This window comes from Microtus pennsylvanicus, chromosome 4, assembly GCF_037038515.1.
Source record: "Microtus pennsylvanicus isolate mMicPen1 chromosome 4, mMicPen1.hap1, whole genome shotgun sequence".
In the NCBI taxonomy this organism is placed as follows: Eukaryota; Metazoa; Chordata; class Mammalia; order Rodentia; family Cricetidae; genus Microtus; species Microtus pennsylvanicus.
In genome coordinates this window covers 59,991,166-60,008,109 of record NC_134582.1, presented here as the reverse complement: position 1 = coordinate 60,008,109, position 16,944 = coordinate 59,991,166, and the positions used below count along the sequence as shown (strand labels likewise).

General features: G+C 44.1%; 1 protein-coding gene and 1 pseudogene across 2 annotated transcripts in view; both read right to left on the bottom strand.

Annotated features, from left to right (window-relative positions):
• Garem1 (GRB2 associated regulator of MAPK1 subtype 1) overlaps window positions 1-16,944 on the bottom strand; it is a 180,199-nt gene that overhangs the window by 147,827 nt on the left and 15,428 nt on the right. The gene's annotated exons all lie outside the window — the stretch shown is intronic.
• On the bottom strand, window positions 9,542-9,798 carry LOC142848690 (small ribosomal subunit protein bS21m pseudogene; annotated as a pseudogene).

Below are 16,944 nucleotides of genomic sequence, written 5' to 3'. Positions count from 1 at the left end.
CAGACAGATGGACATACAGATGGATTATAGGTGGGTAGAGTGGGTGCGTGGGTGGGCAGAAGGGTGGGTGCAAGGGTGGGCGGGTGGGTAGATAGGCAGGTAGGTAGGTGGGTAGGTGGGTGGGTAGGTAGGTAGGTAGGTGGGTAGGTAGGTGGGTAGGTAGGTAGGTGGGTAGGTAGGTGGGTGGGTAGGTAGGTGGGTAGGTAGGTAGGTAGGTGGGTAGGTAGGTAGGTAGGTAGGTAGGTAGGTAGGTAGGTAGGTAGATAGGTAGGTGGGTAGGTAGGTAGGTAGATAGGTAGGTAGGTAGATAGGTAGGTAGGTAGGTAGGTAGGTAGGTAGGTAGGTAGGTAGGTAGTAAGAAAAGGCATACAGGACCGAATGAAGTCTGTAGGCTCTCTCTGGCAGACAATTTGCTCCGGCCTGAGGCTATGAGGCTATGCTCTCAGCATGCAGTGGTCTTGAATCCCTGTCAACTATGGCTTTGGTCCACAAGCTTCCTTCGACAGGCCTCACTCTCACTCACCCTGGCAGCCTGCCTGGCTCCTGAGATGACAGACAGCTTCCTCTGCAAGGTGCCTCTGCCCAGGAGGAAGCTGAACCACTATCATACTGACCCTTCCCCTCTCCTAGCTTCCAACCCCAGAGGCTGCGGAGAAGAGCACTGGGTTAGAGGGAATGACAGCTGTCTGGTCGTTCCAAAGGCTGCAATGGAGAAGTGTCCAGGAGAAAAGGTACTAAACTTTCACCCTTACAATCCCAGCACTGAAACCCAGGAACTTCTGCTAGCTACAAGTTTACGAGGGAATTTACCTTTTACTTTTGTCTTTGAACAATTTCTTACTGCTGACTCTGAGTTTATCTGCAAAGTGAGATTTCTACTATCCTTAAAGATTGCTTTCAAGGTATCAGTGATTGCCAATCCACATTTACAGGGACTAGTCCTCTCAAGGTGGCCAATCTGGAGATGCCATTTCCTCTAGACAAAGCTGCAAGGCTTGGCTGGACATCTGAGGGTGGAAAGAGAAGCTGGGCCTTAACTTCTGCCTTTACTCATGTCCACAGGTAAATACCATTAGGTATGATGATGTAAGAGCCTCACTCTAGCTCCCCATCCACATGACAGCCACCAAACTGAGAATGTGAAAAGTTGGTACTCTAAAGCCCATTTTTGGCCTTGTCATTACCACTTCTACTATTTAACAAGAAGAATTAGAGAAGAAAGTTCTTTCTCAGGTGAATACATGAAGAAAACAAACTACCCACAAAAATCAAGAATTGCATAAGAATCAGAAGAGTGGTTTTTAGGCATGGCTGGCATCAGGTAAACATGCAACTGGTGCTCAGATAAGCCCCAAACGGGCAGTGGTATAGGGAGAAACTTCTCATTATTATGGGGTCAACTGAATTCTGGTAACGCAATTGCTGGAAGTTTCTCTCATCCTATAAAATATCCCCAACTGGGAGGTCAAGAGGGTATACAATCTGTAGATTTGTGCTTGCTCTGACTCCATTCTTGACCAAAAGATATTGAGGAAGCAGATAGAATACTTCATCTGCAAAAGGAACAGAGGAGCCGAGGGAAAAGCCTACTTTTTAAAAGGGAGGTTACTGTGAGTAAAGCAGTAGAGGGTGCTGATTGGCAGAACTGGGTGGTGGAGCCTTAGCAACCCCACTGCCAACTACCGTCCTGTGGTCGCTATCAACCATCAGGTAACATCGAGCTCCAATACCAGGCACACAGACAGAGTATATGGAGAAAGTTCTAGATAAACAAATATAAGTTCTGCCTTTCATGCTCCCATGGGATTTCATGGTTGGACTGTTCCAGTAGGGAAGGAGACTATAGCTTAGAAAATTCTCCTGTGGGGAGCAGAGGAAGCCCTTAATGAATGTATAAAAAGTGGGGTAAGTCCTGAGAGAATGTATATTGTTGACATGGGTACAGCCACGCCAAGGACCTAAAGCCTCAGACCCATGGGAGTGGCAAAGCGAGAGGGACAGGCTTGGAAGTGATGCAGCCTTCCTCTGGTCACTGTGAGAATGTCGGCAATGTGTACAAAAACCAGCAACTGCAGCTTCCTCCTCCAAGAGGATGGCAACCTGAGGCCACTCTCCTACAAAGACTCCCTACCAGGACCGAGACCTGTGGACGTGGATTCCCTGTGGTTCGCCTCCTCCCGTAGGCAAAGAAGCCCTAGAGTAGAACACTGCTAATCTGAATGTGGTCCCTGGGGCAGAGGGCCTCTTCTACAGCTTCAGTCTGGGCTCCCTCTCTGCTGACCAACCTCCTCCACTTATACTTTGTTCTCTACTTCTTGAAGCGACCAGTCATTGTTTGTTTACTAACTGGTTGAGCACTTACCAGCATATGAAGCAGCAGCTTAAAGGCTCTATGGTTATCATCTATGAAGTTTAAGCATCCCCGAGGTGAAAACTACCATATTTACCTTTTGAAGTACTGAGAAGTTAAGTACCTTACTTCTCACAAGGCTTCTGCGTGACTCTAAGAGCTTTGGGCATCTCTCTCCATCACAGTATTGTGACTTCAGCTCCCACAGCTGTTGATGTTCCCTAGTTCGAGTTCTCATGAGAGACTTAACCAAGAAGCTCTGCTTAACACTGTGATGGTCACACTGTACGCCATTATCATTACCAATGATGAGTACGCGCACGTTCCAGAAGCATACTGGCAAGCCCTATTAAAAGTGACATTAAGAAAGCTGGGATTTGGATTTCATTTCTTCTCTTAATAGTACATTATGAAGTTTTGATTCTGGAGTGAATCTCTCAAGTTGGAATGCATGTTATAATCACTGCTGGCCAGATGGCAGTTGTATGTGTCTTTGTTGGATATGATGCCCACTGTGAGAGATATCAGTAGCTGGGAAGAAAGTTGTGGAGGCAACATCACCATTCCTAAGAAATGCTTTATCAGCAGTGCTCTCGATGGCAGTGGGGAATCATGAGAGCATCTACAGCTGAGAAGAAGAGCAATACTTAGAGACGCCTTATTTTAATACAGATTCTTACTGGCATGGGTCCAAACGTTTGTGTGAAACGACTCATAGAGACTAGCATAGAGTAGAATTTTAGGTGAGAGGCACGCTGTTAGGGTACATACATATAAAATTTCTTACCATCAGTGCTTTGTAGACCAGGCTGGCCTTGAACTCACAGAGATCCACCTGCCTCTGCTTCCTGAGTGCTGGGATTAAAGGTATGAGCCCCCACTGCCCGGCCATTAGTGCTTTCTTAAATAAGACTTAATAAAAAATAATAAGATAATAATAAATTCAGAACGTCACTTGAAAACCAGCAGTGTGTATCTCTAAAACATAGAAACCAGCAGGGCTACACAGTTCATGTGTTTTCTTTCAAAGACAAAAAGACCTTATAATGGTTTCAGTGTGCATTGTTCCCAGGTCTCTGAGCCCTTGGTGCCTAGCTGGAGGCACTGTTTAGGAAACTTGTGGAATGGAACCTCAGAACACAGACCTAGCAGGCAGCTGCTGGCCATTAGCAATAAGCCTTAAGGGCCATAGCATAGTCCTATTTCTGGTTCTGTCTTTTTTCCTGCTTGGCATCACAGATTAGTCCATTGCAGCCACCATACCTTCCCTGTCACAAGGGCTCATCTCCCATGAACTAAACAGGGTATTTATAATCTACTCGTCATACTGGGTTCTGTGATACCCTGACTCCATTAGGTCACTCGTCCAGGTAGTGTGGTGTTCCAGTAACTAATTCAGACTTCTGAGAGATTCTCAAGAGAGGGGCCTAGAGAATATGCGTGGAAAGACGTGGAAAACGGCATCTAATCTGGCTTCAAATTGTTTTTCTGCCATTCTCTAGAGAATCTGGGTTGTGTGTGGATTGTCAGTTAATCCAACAATCACCTCAGTGAAAGGAAGATAATCCCAAGTCTATTTAAGAAAGCACCTTGCTTGATGGACGGAACTCAATAAACGTGAGGCAGTCCTCGCAGCCGACAGTGGGGAAGACAGCGTTTGGCAAAGATGAATGCAGCAGCCCAGTCAAGCTGCTCATGGCCTCTCGCTCTCACTGGAGCTTCCTCCCTGGCTGTGCTCTCTGCTGAATGTCTGCTCACCCAGACACAACAGCTTTCAAACACACAGAAGCCTTCCCTTGTGTCCAGAAACAAAAGCCGGCCTGCTCTGGTTTTATTCCCGCTTCGCTTCGGTCCTCAGTGCCCGGTATAAAAGGGCTCCTTCTTCGGACACAAGCCAATCCACTCAGCAATCTCCCCCCACACAGCCCATCCCCTCCATCCTTCACAGAGAGAAGAGTACTGGTAAAGTCATCTGCAGAAACAATGTGCTGATATTTCTGCTTGCATTCCAAAATATAGCAAACTTCCTGTCCCTGGTGCAGCTGATGGAGTCCCTGGGAAGGTCACCAGCAAGCACAGCAAGCACTTGAAGCAGTTCACAGAATCTAAGTCCGGCTGTGAAAGTGGCTTCCGTCACATCCAAGATGCAAAATGTCTTTTCTTTTCGCTGAAGTCTCTCTGAAGTGCTGAGAGCAGCTTTGCCAAGACTAAATTATCGAACTGTTATAAATACTATTACCGACCTTGTAAAAATAAAACTTACATTGAAAATGTTGTTTTTAACACTGCTAAGTAAACTATATAGATTTATGGTCATTAATGTCTATTGTCCTTTATAGCACTCTGAATACAAACGTAGCTAATAATTCTCAATTTCTGTATTTAGTGCAACAAAGTATACAACTCTATTGTTTAGGCCAAAACAAATTTCAAATACCTGAAAGGCATATATATCCAAAGAATATAAGGCGCCAACAGGAACCTGCACGTGACTTCAACGGAAGACTTCAATCTTGGCTTTTCACTCACCATGCTGGGGTTCAGCCAGGAAGGAACTCTTCTGAGACACAGAGCACACTTAAACTGATCCTGAGATCCATAAATGAAAGTTGTGCTGTGTACCCAGAGTGGCACACTGAATGTTGAACTAAGCATAGCAAAGAATAAGAAAAGCCCATAGGTTACTTTCTTAAAAGTCTGCTTGTCAAATCGCTGGAGAAGAACAGCCTGGGAAGCTACGGAAACTCAGCTTCAGAAAGGATGTTCATTTCCAGCCTTGACAGAGAAGACAGCACTGGGGTTTCCAGGTCACCTGCATGTCCGCAGCTTTAGCCCTCTGCCCGGTGGCTTTGTTCATTGTTAGACAAGAAGCTGATGGGAAGAGAGATGCTTTCAATGAAAGGTCCCAAACAAGTGTCCTCAGAAAAGGAAGAGATTGTTCTAGAACAGAGACCAACTGTTCAGGTTAAGAGAGCAAGAGCGTTCAGAAGCATGCTGCACTTGCTACTGCAGAAGAGAAAATATGTATTCTTCAGCTCACGATAGAGCTTAAAAATTGAACTGAATAGCTATGTTGTCAAAGAGGGTCCTCCGCCCTCCAGTGAACAAGACAGGCATGTGAAAGGTTTTCCTTCAAACTTTTCATCTAATTTCAGGGGACTAAAACGCCAGAAATAATTTAGAGATAACACAATTGGGCAATGCAGACAATTCAGCATTAAATAAAAATTTATATGAAAATTAACTCATTGGATAAAGTTCCAAATGTACTACAACTCTAAACTCTAAAAGGAAAAGCCCGTGAGCAAGCCCATGACCTTGGATTACCAGTGCTCTCTCATATTTGACACCCAAAGTGTAAGCAATGCAAAAACTAGGTATGTTCAATTTGGGCAATATTTAAGACTTAGTAACATTTGTGCTTCTAAAGATATCATCAAGAAAAGTGAAAAGATAGCCCATTTGGTGGGAAGAAACATTTGCATAACACATAGCTGACAAAGGCCTTATACTCAGATCATACCCAGAATCCTTAACAATTCTGCATAAATAGGAGTCCAATTTAAAAGCAAACACACAATTCAACGAAGCATTGCTCCAAAGAAGAGAAGCAAACATTAATGAGTACTAAAGGTATTCAACACTCTTGGAGAATTAAGAGAAACATGCATCAAAGCCACTGTGAGACACAGCACACCTGTCGGGATGGCTGCAACAACCAAGAGACAAATACGCAAAATGTAGACATTGGGATTGTTGTACATCACTGGCAGGGATGTAAAAGGGCGCAGACATTGTGGAAAACATTCTGCCAGTTCGTCAAATGACTCATCAGAGAACTGCCATATGACTCAGCAACTCCTAAATGTGAATCCGAAAGAAATGAAAACAGATGTTCAGACAATAACTTGCATACAAATAATCAGCAGTGTAGATGACAGCTCCAACCAGAAACAACCCAAAGCCCATCTACTGGCCAATGTGTTTGATTCAGCCAGTGGAACTCTAGCCTAGGTAGGTTTGTAAGTGTCATCTACTTGGCTGGCGTGCCGGCATGATTCTAGAGGTCTTTCTGCAGTCACGCCATATGGCAAAACCCAGCAACAATCCCCATGCACACTTGAGAACTGACAGAAATTTAACATTCCATTCTGGGTTGGATAGTCACTCTGTGGGGGCAATCATCAAAAAAAATCAAGTTAGAACAGAAGTGGGCACAGTGATGCCCACTAAACCACACTGTCCCCAGCAGTACCAGGTCCCATTCCAATCTTTCCAACCTGCCCAGACACATAACCCAGCGTGGGGGAGGAAGCTTCATTTCCCTGTTCCTAGATCACATTAAAAAACTGAATGCATATGTTCTTAGGGAACCGAGAGACCTCATTTTCAAAGATTAAGAGAAGGTTACACATGACAAAGAGGTATTTGAGAGAGAAAAAACAACAACAACAAAAACCCAGCAGGCTCCTGAAGGGATGTGTCTTGCTTCTCATTCCATGCCTGGATCTGTCTGGAGCTATTGCTAGTCTGAGACACCAGAATGGGGCCTATGGAAGGGCAGAGGTAGAAGAAAGAGAAACAGCCCCCTTGAGGCATTCTACCTGGATTGCCACCACCAAATCTCAAAGCTCACTGCTTCCCACTTCATCCTTCATGTCTCTGTAACTCACCACGGAGCTCTGGGATTCCTCACTGGGAGAAGTACAGCTCATTTTAAAAGGCTCTTGGAGGCAGACGGGAAAATGTGCAGTTAATGGGTGAACATGGAATGAATCAAAGGTCTATAGCTGTCATGCAGCATGTCAGTAACCTACGAGTACAGCGATGCCCTGGCCATGTGCAGCACCAGCAGCTGCAGGGACAGAGGTGTGTGTTCCTCCAGAGCACGTTCACTGTGTCAGCAGAAAAGAGACAGCCCGAGAGAAGGAAATGCACTGGAAAGTCTTGTCAAAAGCATGGCATATGGTAATATAGAATTCATGAATTAGTAATTTCTTGCCTTTGAATATAGGTCAGAAATCTAATAAAAGATGATGAAACCAAGATGTGTGGCTGACAGTTAGACTTCTAGACTAAATAGTTAAAATTGTGTGTATAAGATTCACTTGTTTTGTAGGATTCTAAACTGAATCATCTTACTGTTGGGGACAAATTATGTCCACAGTCTAAAAAGTTTGAATACTTAAATCACAAACATTTAATTAGTATGTATAATAATCCCAGAACCAGGTCATTTGGTATTAACTTAAATTCACCTATCAAAAATGTTTAGTGAGGTAATAATAGAATAAAATTACGCCCACATTATTTCAGTAGCAGAGCCATGAACACCAGGAAATGTAAGCATAGTTGTGTTCCTCATTTTTATGCTATTTAATTTCATCACTGCAACCTGAGGAGGATGGAGGTACTACCTCCAGTCAACAGAATGCCCATGTGCTGCCAGTTCTAGGACACTAGCTCTTACATGCGTCTATTTCGTATGTATGTTCACATGTGTTTGTGCAGAGGCATATGCATGTGTGCCTGTGTGTTGTGTACACCTGACTTCGATGTCAGGTGTCTCCCTCAGCCGTTCTCTACTGTACTGAGGCAGGGGCTCTTGGTGAACCTGGAGCTCACCGTTGATTCTGGGAAGTTAGGCAGCCATCCTGCCCAGGAACCTTTGTCCCTGCCTCCAGAGCGTTGGAATTACATGTGCCAACACCTTCTCTGGCTTTCATGTGGGTTCTAGGGATCCAGACTTCAACATTTTACCTGCTAAGTCATCTCTCCAGCCCTACAAGGGTGCTCTGAGTGGGAAAGGGGACCATATGCATTCCCACGGGCACCAGAGGGTAATCCTGAACAAAATGGGATGCTGAGACTTCCAGAAAAGGAGGGAAGCTTAGAGAAGTTTCTTGACTTTTCAGGTTCACACACAGTGACCAGAGAAAATAAGGGCTGGAATTCACACCTGAATGGTTCAAAATAACAACCTCCCGAGCAAACAGAAATGGGAAAACAGAAGCACAAAGCTCCAGTTTCCTGCTTCCCACACTGCTGTCACTGTGGAGTCAGAACATGGCTTGTATGAGGCTTCTTAAGCTGATGATGATCACTGCGCCCACAGACACTACTCCCCAACCTCCTGCAATTCCTCTGGGGATTCGAGGTATAAAAGCGGGGATTAAATTCCCAAGCCACTGAGATGACGAAACTGTATGTGTAGCTCAGACACGGCCGTCTAGCCCTGCTGAGTGTTCCCACGCGCTGTCTGGAGTGAGCACGGGCTTGTTACCGGCTGTTTTCTGTCCTTGTCTTCTCAGGGCTCAACTGTCACAGCTGTCAATAGCCCTGGCTGCACTGTCCACACAAAGAACACAATGACAGGCAGCTTTGCTGTTCCTAGACGAACATCCACAATCCACCACCACCTGATTTACGCTCACTAGAGAGTGGCTTCCACCAAAGACTCTGAATGAGAATATCTGTTACCAAATTTTAGAATTTCTTTCAGGTTGTAATTTAATACAGATAACTTTAAGAAACAACAGTTTTCTACACCACATCAGAATTCAACAAAATTCTCGAGTTTTGAATTTTTCTTTTGCATATTTAAAAACCCATTAATAAAGCCACTCATCAAATGTGTGATCCTTAACCCTATGGTATACGATCCTTCACCTCAGATTGTATGCAAATTTCCTTGACTTTACTGAAAAACAAGCCTTTAAATTGCAAAATATTCTCCCTCCTCCTTCCCTGGTCCTCCTCCTTCCCTCTCCTTCCGCCTCTTCTTCCCCCCCCCTCACCCCCCTCTCCTCCCCGACCCCTGCTGTAAAATAAGGCCCATGGTCTTAAGCATACCCTTAAATGGAGTGTCCACTACCGAGCTACACCCCTCAATGCGGGAGCGGCAGCCTATCAATTTTCTCTCTCACCAATGGACCGATGACATCTATAAAGCTTAACCTATTTGTTTTATGGCACAGAAAAATGCTGAAGCAATACCTTTCACAATGGCTACAGATTCAATCTTCTAAAGTCTGCAACAGTTGTGAAAATGATGTAACTCTAACAGTAAATGTCAACATTTCCTGTGCGCCTGTGAGAGAGATTGAGTTTATTGTAAAGAACGTTAACAGAGATTGGGGTTGGATAAGAAGAGTTGGACACAGAGCTAAGGTGGGCCTTCTGTCCACAGGCTTAGCAGCCCTGCCATGGGTCTGCCCGGTTCTTTGGCATCACAAAGTTAATCTTTGGAGCCATTTCCATGTGGTAGATCCATGGCATGTTTCACAGCTCTCCCGCTCGTGGCGGCAGGGCTTCTCATAGAAGCGCCATCGCTTTATGGCTTCAGTAAGCCTCAGTAGTGAGGACTCTGTTCAGGGTCCTGTATGCACCTTCACATTCCTCTCTGGAAGCACAACAGTCCTGGCAATAGACTTCAGGTGGTTAGCCATGGCCTTGCTCTCAGCTCTTGATGCTCCAGGACCTACAGACTGTGGCTTCAGCACCCCAACTCCAATTTCAACATTTCTTGTAGGTGGGGGCCTTATATTTCTTTGTTCCTCCCACCTGCCTTCTCCACTGTGACCATGCTTTCAATTGATTTCCACAGTTCTCAGTCACATTAATGAAAACAAAGAAAACCTGAAGAATTTCATGATTTGCTTTGTCAAATGAGATGACTCTGGCTCTTTGGTTCTATGCTCTGTGATATTTTATTAAAGAATTTAGTCTGTTTCATCTAGGTATCTCATGAGAGGGTATGTAAAAGCCTGGCCTGTGAAATTATGCCATTTCATACATAGACAACAGGGATTGTCACACTGTATTCCTAAACCAATCTGAGGATCTCTTTTGTTCCATACCTATCATCTATTAAATGAGCAAGCATGAGACTCATATATAAGCCTGTCAGTCTCACAATACCTGCCAACATGTAACCACCATCCATATAAACAAACACTAAAGTTAAGTAGCTAAGAACAAGTGGCTTAAGATGAGAGTTGGTCAATTTGTTTTTTCAAGTGAGCGGATGGTAAAGATTTTAGGCTTGGTGATGGACTCTGTCACTAGACTATGCAATTTCTGTTCACGTCTGTGATAGTAGTGCAAAAGCAACTGAGAAAGTATGTGCACAGTGCGCAGTCTTCTAGTAAAACGACGGCCGCTACTTAGACCATCGCAGGCCAGAGTGAGCCTGGGGCGCCCAGGTGCTGACCTCAGGCTTAGGACAAACTCACCGCTACTTGGGAGGAGCGTACTGAAGCGAAGTGAGGTCAGATTGGTGTGAACTGGTGTGAACATTTCCAATTCTGAGAAGCTTGCTGTACCAGTCCTGTCACAGGGCACTGCTAACACCACCACCCAGCACACATACAACAATAATGTCACTGTTCCGTGGATGCTGTCTCATAAACTAAAGACTTCAGTGTAAAACAAGGAAGTAGAGATGCATGAGGTAAGCCTTTCCATTCCCAGTAACATGCACGGTGTGGAGGTTTGCCCCATCATGAGGTGCTATCCACGTCTCTCAGAACACTCTCGCCTCAGACGGGAGTGTAAGTCTATCTATGGACACGTTACCATTATGTGAAGAGTTCGGATGTCCACCTTTCTTACACCTTGGAATAGTCGGGCAAGAATCACCACTAATGTCATAACAACGCAAAACTGGTCCGATCCTGCTGTGTTTTGGACAGCGGGAGTCTATTGATTATTGAAACTGGAAGCTAAGTGTGATCACACGCCTGTTCATGACACATCGGTGTTCTCGTCACCCCTGCAGCTTGTTTCTGCTTGGTTTCCACAGCGGTTGCTCCTCCCTCCTGTTGCATAAAGCACACTGTCCCCCTGACTAGGGGCATGAGCTATGATACAAGAGACCAGAGGGAAGGGCTCACTGGAAAGAAGGCGAGCATTCCTTCAAGTCACATCTCATGATAAGTGACGGCTATCCCTGTACTTACGGATATCTGTGTAGACAATACAAATGCACACAAACACACAGACAATTTGGGAATGTGTGTTTTAAAAGCCGAGAACAAAAACTGAAAATTATTAGTATTGTTATGGGCCACCTCCCACTTCTTTATTATCTTGTCCTTAGATCCTACCCTTTAGCCCCGCTGTTGGGAAGCAGGGGTGGGAGGACACAAATATTCCAAACACTGGGGTCCTCAGCGTCACTCCAGGTCCTGTCCTCTGAAAAGGGTTCTTCAGAACTCTCACGGTGCTTCCCGCCGGTTACTGGGGCAGACCTATTCTCGATACTTTTGCCTAGAAAGGTTCAGTTTCTCATAAAGACAACCAACAACAAACTGTCTCATTTTGCAAAGTGCAACACAAACAGTGAGGAATGCTGGCCAGTGTGAGGACTAGGAGAGGCAGGCTGGAACTGTGTTTGTATTCTCAAGGCCTCCAGCCACTGACTGCACTTCAGCTCCATGACTTGCAAAGCTGTCCTATGTCAGGGCTATTCCAAGCAACTGAGATCACGTATATAACTGAACAATGGTCAGCGCCGTAATTAGTCCTGGATAAATGTGAACTCTAATTATTACACAGGTGTGACCACTAGAGCCTTAGCCCACTTGGAAAGCACACAACTGTTGTGTTTCACAGTTTTCTGCGCTCCTGTCAAGAAGGTAAAAGCTTGTGTTCTCAAGCTGGTGGTAGTTTTTTAATAATGTAAACACATTAATTAGCACTCAATTAACATCTCAGTGTCAGTATCAGGATTTCTGTGGGCCATGATGGGCCAATTCTGAGAACAGAAATTAGTGTCTAGTTAGCCAGCAGCTCCATAAATAAGCACGTGAGGTTACATGTTGGCAGGGCAATGTTAGGAACCTGGCCTCATCCTCCCCCTCTTCCCTTTGCAAGCTGGAGCAAGCTGATACACTTGCCAGCAAGTATCAAAGGTGAATTGTTTGTACATATCCCATTCATGATGAATCACAATTAAAATGTAGAAAAATAACAATATTGAGATTAAGTTTTAATTACATGTAATGAAGACAAATGGTTAACAAAGCAGGTGGTATTATTCCTTCCTCACTGACAAGGCATGTTGATCTATTCTAAAGACTGGACTGAAGCTAATTTTGTACTTCCTATAATTCTGCTTCCAGTTTGCCTTCTGGAAAGATCAGCATGGTAACTATAAAGTTCAATGTAATAGAATTTAACACCGATTTTCTTGTTTTGTGTTCATGTGGATCCTTTGTTGAATGCCCCCTTTTTTATGGATGTATAATTATTCCATCTTGGGGTGTGTATGTGTGTGTGTGTATGATGCACATATATGATGCATATAGTGTGTTACACATATGATGCATATATATCACCTATATGCACAAAAAGTAAAAGCTAGCTTTCTACTTAAACTTCTTTCAGTCACTCATAGTGCTATCAGAAAGTAGAAAGTTAATGAAACATTGATTGCTCCAACTGTGAAGGCTGGAATTGTCATTTTACCATCATTACTGCTATCACAATGCCTCAAACTTTCCATTAAAAGATAATGATGGGCTCAGGATGTGGCTCAGCTGGTAGAGTACTTGTCTAACACATAGGAAGCCCTGAATTGAATCCCTGACATCACATTAAACAGGATCAGGAGCCTGCAGTCATCCTGGACATAGAGAGTGAGTTTCGGGCTAGCTTCGGCTACACGATACATGAGAACTTGTTTCAGGAAAAAAGACTGGGAGCATGTAGCAGGGCCAGGCTATTTCTTCATTTTTCTGATAAATACACAATTTTGAATAAAGGAGATTTGACTTAGTGATAGTAATTAATTACATGTGTACACACAAAACGTTTTAAAAGTGAGTACTCTAGTGTAGACCCCCTATGGAGGTCAGCAGGCAAATGTGAAAAACCTTTTGAGAGAATGGAGAATAGGAAATGCAAGTCTTATGTCTGAACCCCAGTCTGTAGGGAAAACTGCTATTAACTACCTCCCTTTGCCAGTAATTGAAGCTATAAAAAGAACATCATTACAGCAAGGATAAGCCTATCTCGCTGTCTGAGGCAGACAGGAAAGAAAATGAAGGCATTCAAATTTTCTGAGTACTCAGTGATCTTGGTATCAATCGACATATAACTAGTCTTCTTCCGTTCCAACTGACAGTGATACCCTTTGCTAGGTATCATCTCTCCTGCTGGGCTGAAAAACTGTGGAGAGCTTCCTGCAAAATCTAAAGACACCCTTTAAATCACCCAACACCAGTCAGCAATTTGGGAGTCTACAAAAGCCACATTCTGTTTAAGTGATTCATCCAACCCTAGGGCAAGCACTAGATAAAATGTAAAAAGTTATAGTCAGCTGCTACAAAGCATACAGGGTTTCAGGGTCACAACATCTGTCTCCACAAGTTTATCAACCTTGGTCTTTTCCCACCTCCGAAGTGGCTCCAGTCTCACCTGTTATTACGTTCACTTGATTTATGACCACTGCATTCAAACTCCTAGTTCCGTTTCTCTTGCCCTGGTCTCTCAAGATGCAAACTCCCCAACTTTGAAACACACCTTCCCTAAAATACTCCCGCATGCCTGCAGATAATCATGCTGTCTTCCCATATCTCCCACCATAACCAACACTGGAGTCATTCTTGACACATGCAGATGGCATGGATCTTGAAAGCTAAATGTGTGAGGCCAGTTCTCTAACAATGGCATGTAACAGTGACCTGAGGTACATCACTTCCGTGAGACGTGCCTACTATTCTCCTGCTTCAACAATGTGGACACACACTTCTGGGAACTCCAAACCTGGGACCCACAGTGGGAGGAGGCTGTGGAGTAGTCAATTTGTGAGGCATTACGTATTCAGTTATGTGAATGCTAGGGACTGACCTGGGGGTGGCACAAGCTACCACATGCTTTACTTTTCCACACTTGGATCCACAGCCTGACCTTTTCTGTTTGAAAAGTGCGATTTTGGAGCTGTCTTTCACTAACACTCAGCAGCCCCCTGCTTTTTGGGGAATGGTCACCTCTGATACAGTACTGGCACCAAAGCCAGTGACCTCGGGCCTAGCTAGAGCTCCCACTTCTCCTCGCAGCCGATCACCTATGCTGCAGGACTCAGCTGCAAGTCGGTGCCACCACCCTGCACACTTCTCCACAGCAGGCTTGGGCTAATGGGTGCTTTGTTTCTTGGCTACATAATCCTATTTTGATTCTGAGAGAATGTTTGATTCTTTGAGAAATATTCTTGAAGATTATATTCGTTCTTATGCCTGATCTTCCAAAATAATGAAAATGATCCTTATAAAAAATTAATCTAGATACCTGCTACACTTGTGGCCCTCTAATGGTTTTCAGCTCCGTTTGGTAACTTGTTTCCGACCTGTGTGGCTTACCTAGTCTTTATAATATGGATCACTGTATTATTTGCAGTTTTGGCAAAGAAATCATCACAGTTAGGGACTCCAGTGTATCCACTGTCACATGTGCTTTGGAAGGGAGCCCGGGATTAAGGGCTACCTGTGCGGCCACAGGTGACAGGCAAACTTCAGTATGTAAGAGCTCTTCCAAGTCTCATTCCAGCTTGTCTTTAGGGTCTCATTTCCTCTCTGAGATGCCTGCGTTTCGGCTGTTCTGAACCTCTGTCAGAAATACAATTATGCCTGTTCTAAACAGGGCAAAATTCTATTCATACTTCACTGACTAGCTCACTGGTCAAACGACGCTTTCTGAGAAGCTGCTCAAGAGTCCCTGGCAAAATTAACTGACCTCTGAGATGAGGTTCCATCTCTGCCTATCACAAGTTAACATTTAACTGTCTAGGAACCTACCTACCCAGTGGGCCTGTGAGCCTCTGGAAGATTGGGTCGACATTTATTTATCTTTGTGCTCCTAGCTCTTGGTACTGTGTGTATCAGATAGCAGGGCTCATGAGCTATAGTTTGTAAATGAATAGCATTGTGTAAACCACATACCATACTCCCACTCACACATCCCATTGATGGATGTTAGGGTAAAGTCTATATTTATAACTTCTATTTTTAAAATCCTAGCATTTTACTTAACTATAGGTCAGCAAAACTTGTGTGTGTCCATATGCTTGTGTGTACATGTAGGCCCAGCAGTTTCCCGTGAGTGCTATAGTAAATTAATATGAACTGGGTAGTCTAAAACAACAGAGATTTATTCCTTCCCCATTCTGGGGGCCAAACCCCAAATTAATTACTGAGCAGGACGACACTCCTATGAAGTTTCTACTTCTGTTTTCTGCCTCACTCACTTCTAATGGTACCAAGTAAATCTTGACTTATATAACCTTCTCTCCAGCTTCTTTCTGTCTCCATGGTCCCACTGCTACTCCATTCCAAATCTCTCTAAGCTCTCCTCCCTCCTCTTAGAAGGAAGCCTCCTGTGGTTTTACATTCCAATCAGGTGGTACCTTCACTTCAGGATTGCCAAATACATCTGCAAAGACTTTATCTAAGAAACATAACATAAAAAGGGATTAGACATAGCCTTGTCACTTAGGATGGGGTGAGCATCATTTAACGCACTACTTTGTTAGTATGCTTGTGTGTATCATATACTAGACCACAAAAGGAGGCCTTGGGGTGGTGAGACAGTTCTGAGGGGAGGGGTATTTGTGCACAGCCCTGAGCACTTGAGTTTGATACCTGGATCCCATAAGTCAGCATGAGAAAATCAGCTCCCAAGAGCTGTTCTCTGACCTCCACACACAGATGTACTGCACACATGTGCACACACACACACACACACACACACACACACACACACACGTATCCTAATAGTTTTCCTCTTAGTTATCTTTCTGTTACTATAAAGATACTTACTTGAAATAATCAACTTACGCCAGGTGCTGGTGGTGCATGCCTTTAATTCCAGCACTGGGGAGGCAGAAGCAGGAGAATCTCTGAGTTTGAAGCCAGCCTGGACTACAGAGTGAGTTCCAGGAGAGCCAGAGCTTTGCTGGGAAACTCTCTTATAAAACCAAACAAACAAAAAAAAAAATAAGAAAAGAGCCTATAAGAAAAATCTATATTTGTTTACAACTTTGGAGGGTCTACTCTGTCGGTTCCTCTGTTACTCTGGGGCCCATGGCCAGGCCACAGCAGCACATCATGGCATAAAACCATGACTTTGTAGCCAGGAAGCAAAAAGGAGGGAGAGGATATGAGGTCCCTCTACTCCACTCAATGGCACAGCACAGTGACCAGAAGTATCTTCATTAATGCCTACCTTTCAGAGTTCCCATGATCTCCTTACAATACCATGATGAGGTCTAAGCCTTTAAGAGGGCCTCTGGGGGATTGCTCCTTGACTTCAGCTTGGATTATATCCTGCCTGTTACTGGGGCATTCACACCCTGTTTCATATGTTTGCTCTCAACACTGCATGACTTGTCTGAAAGACAGTCTATAGAATGGCTATAATTCATGCCATCTGGGATGTCAACATCTGTGATGTAGGATAATCATCATTTTACAACAACTAAGACAGAACAAACACCACCGATTCAACTATGCCACACCATAAAGCACATTCTAATTAAAACATGCATTTTAGAATCAATGAATATATTAGTATCTGTTTTGGAATATTCTCCCACA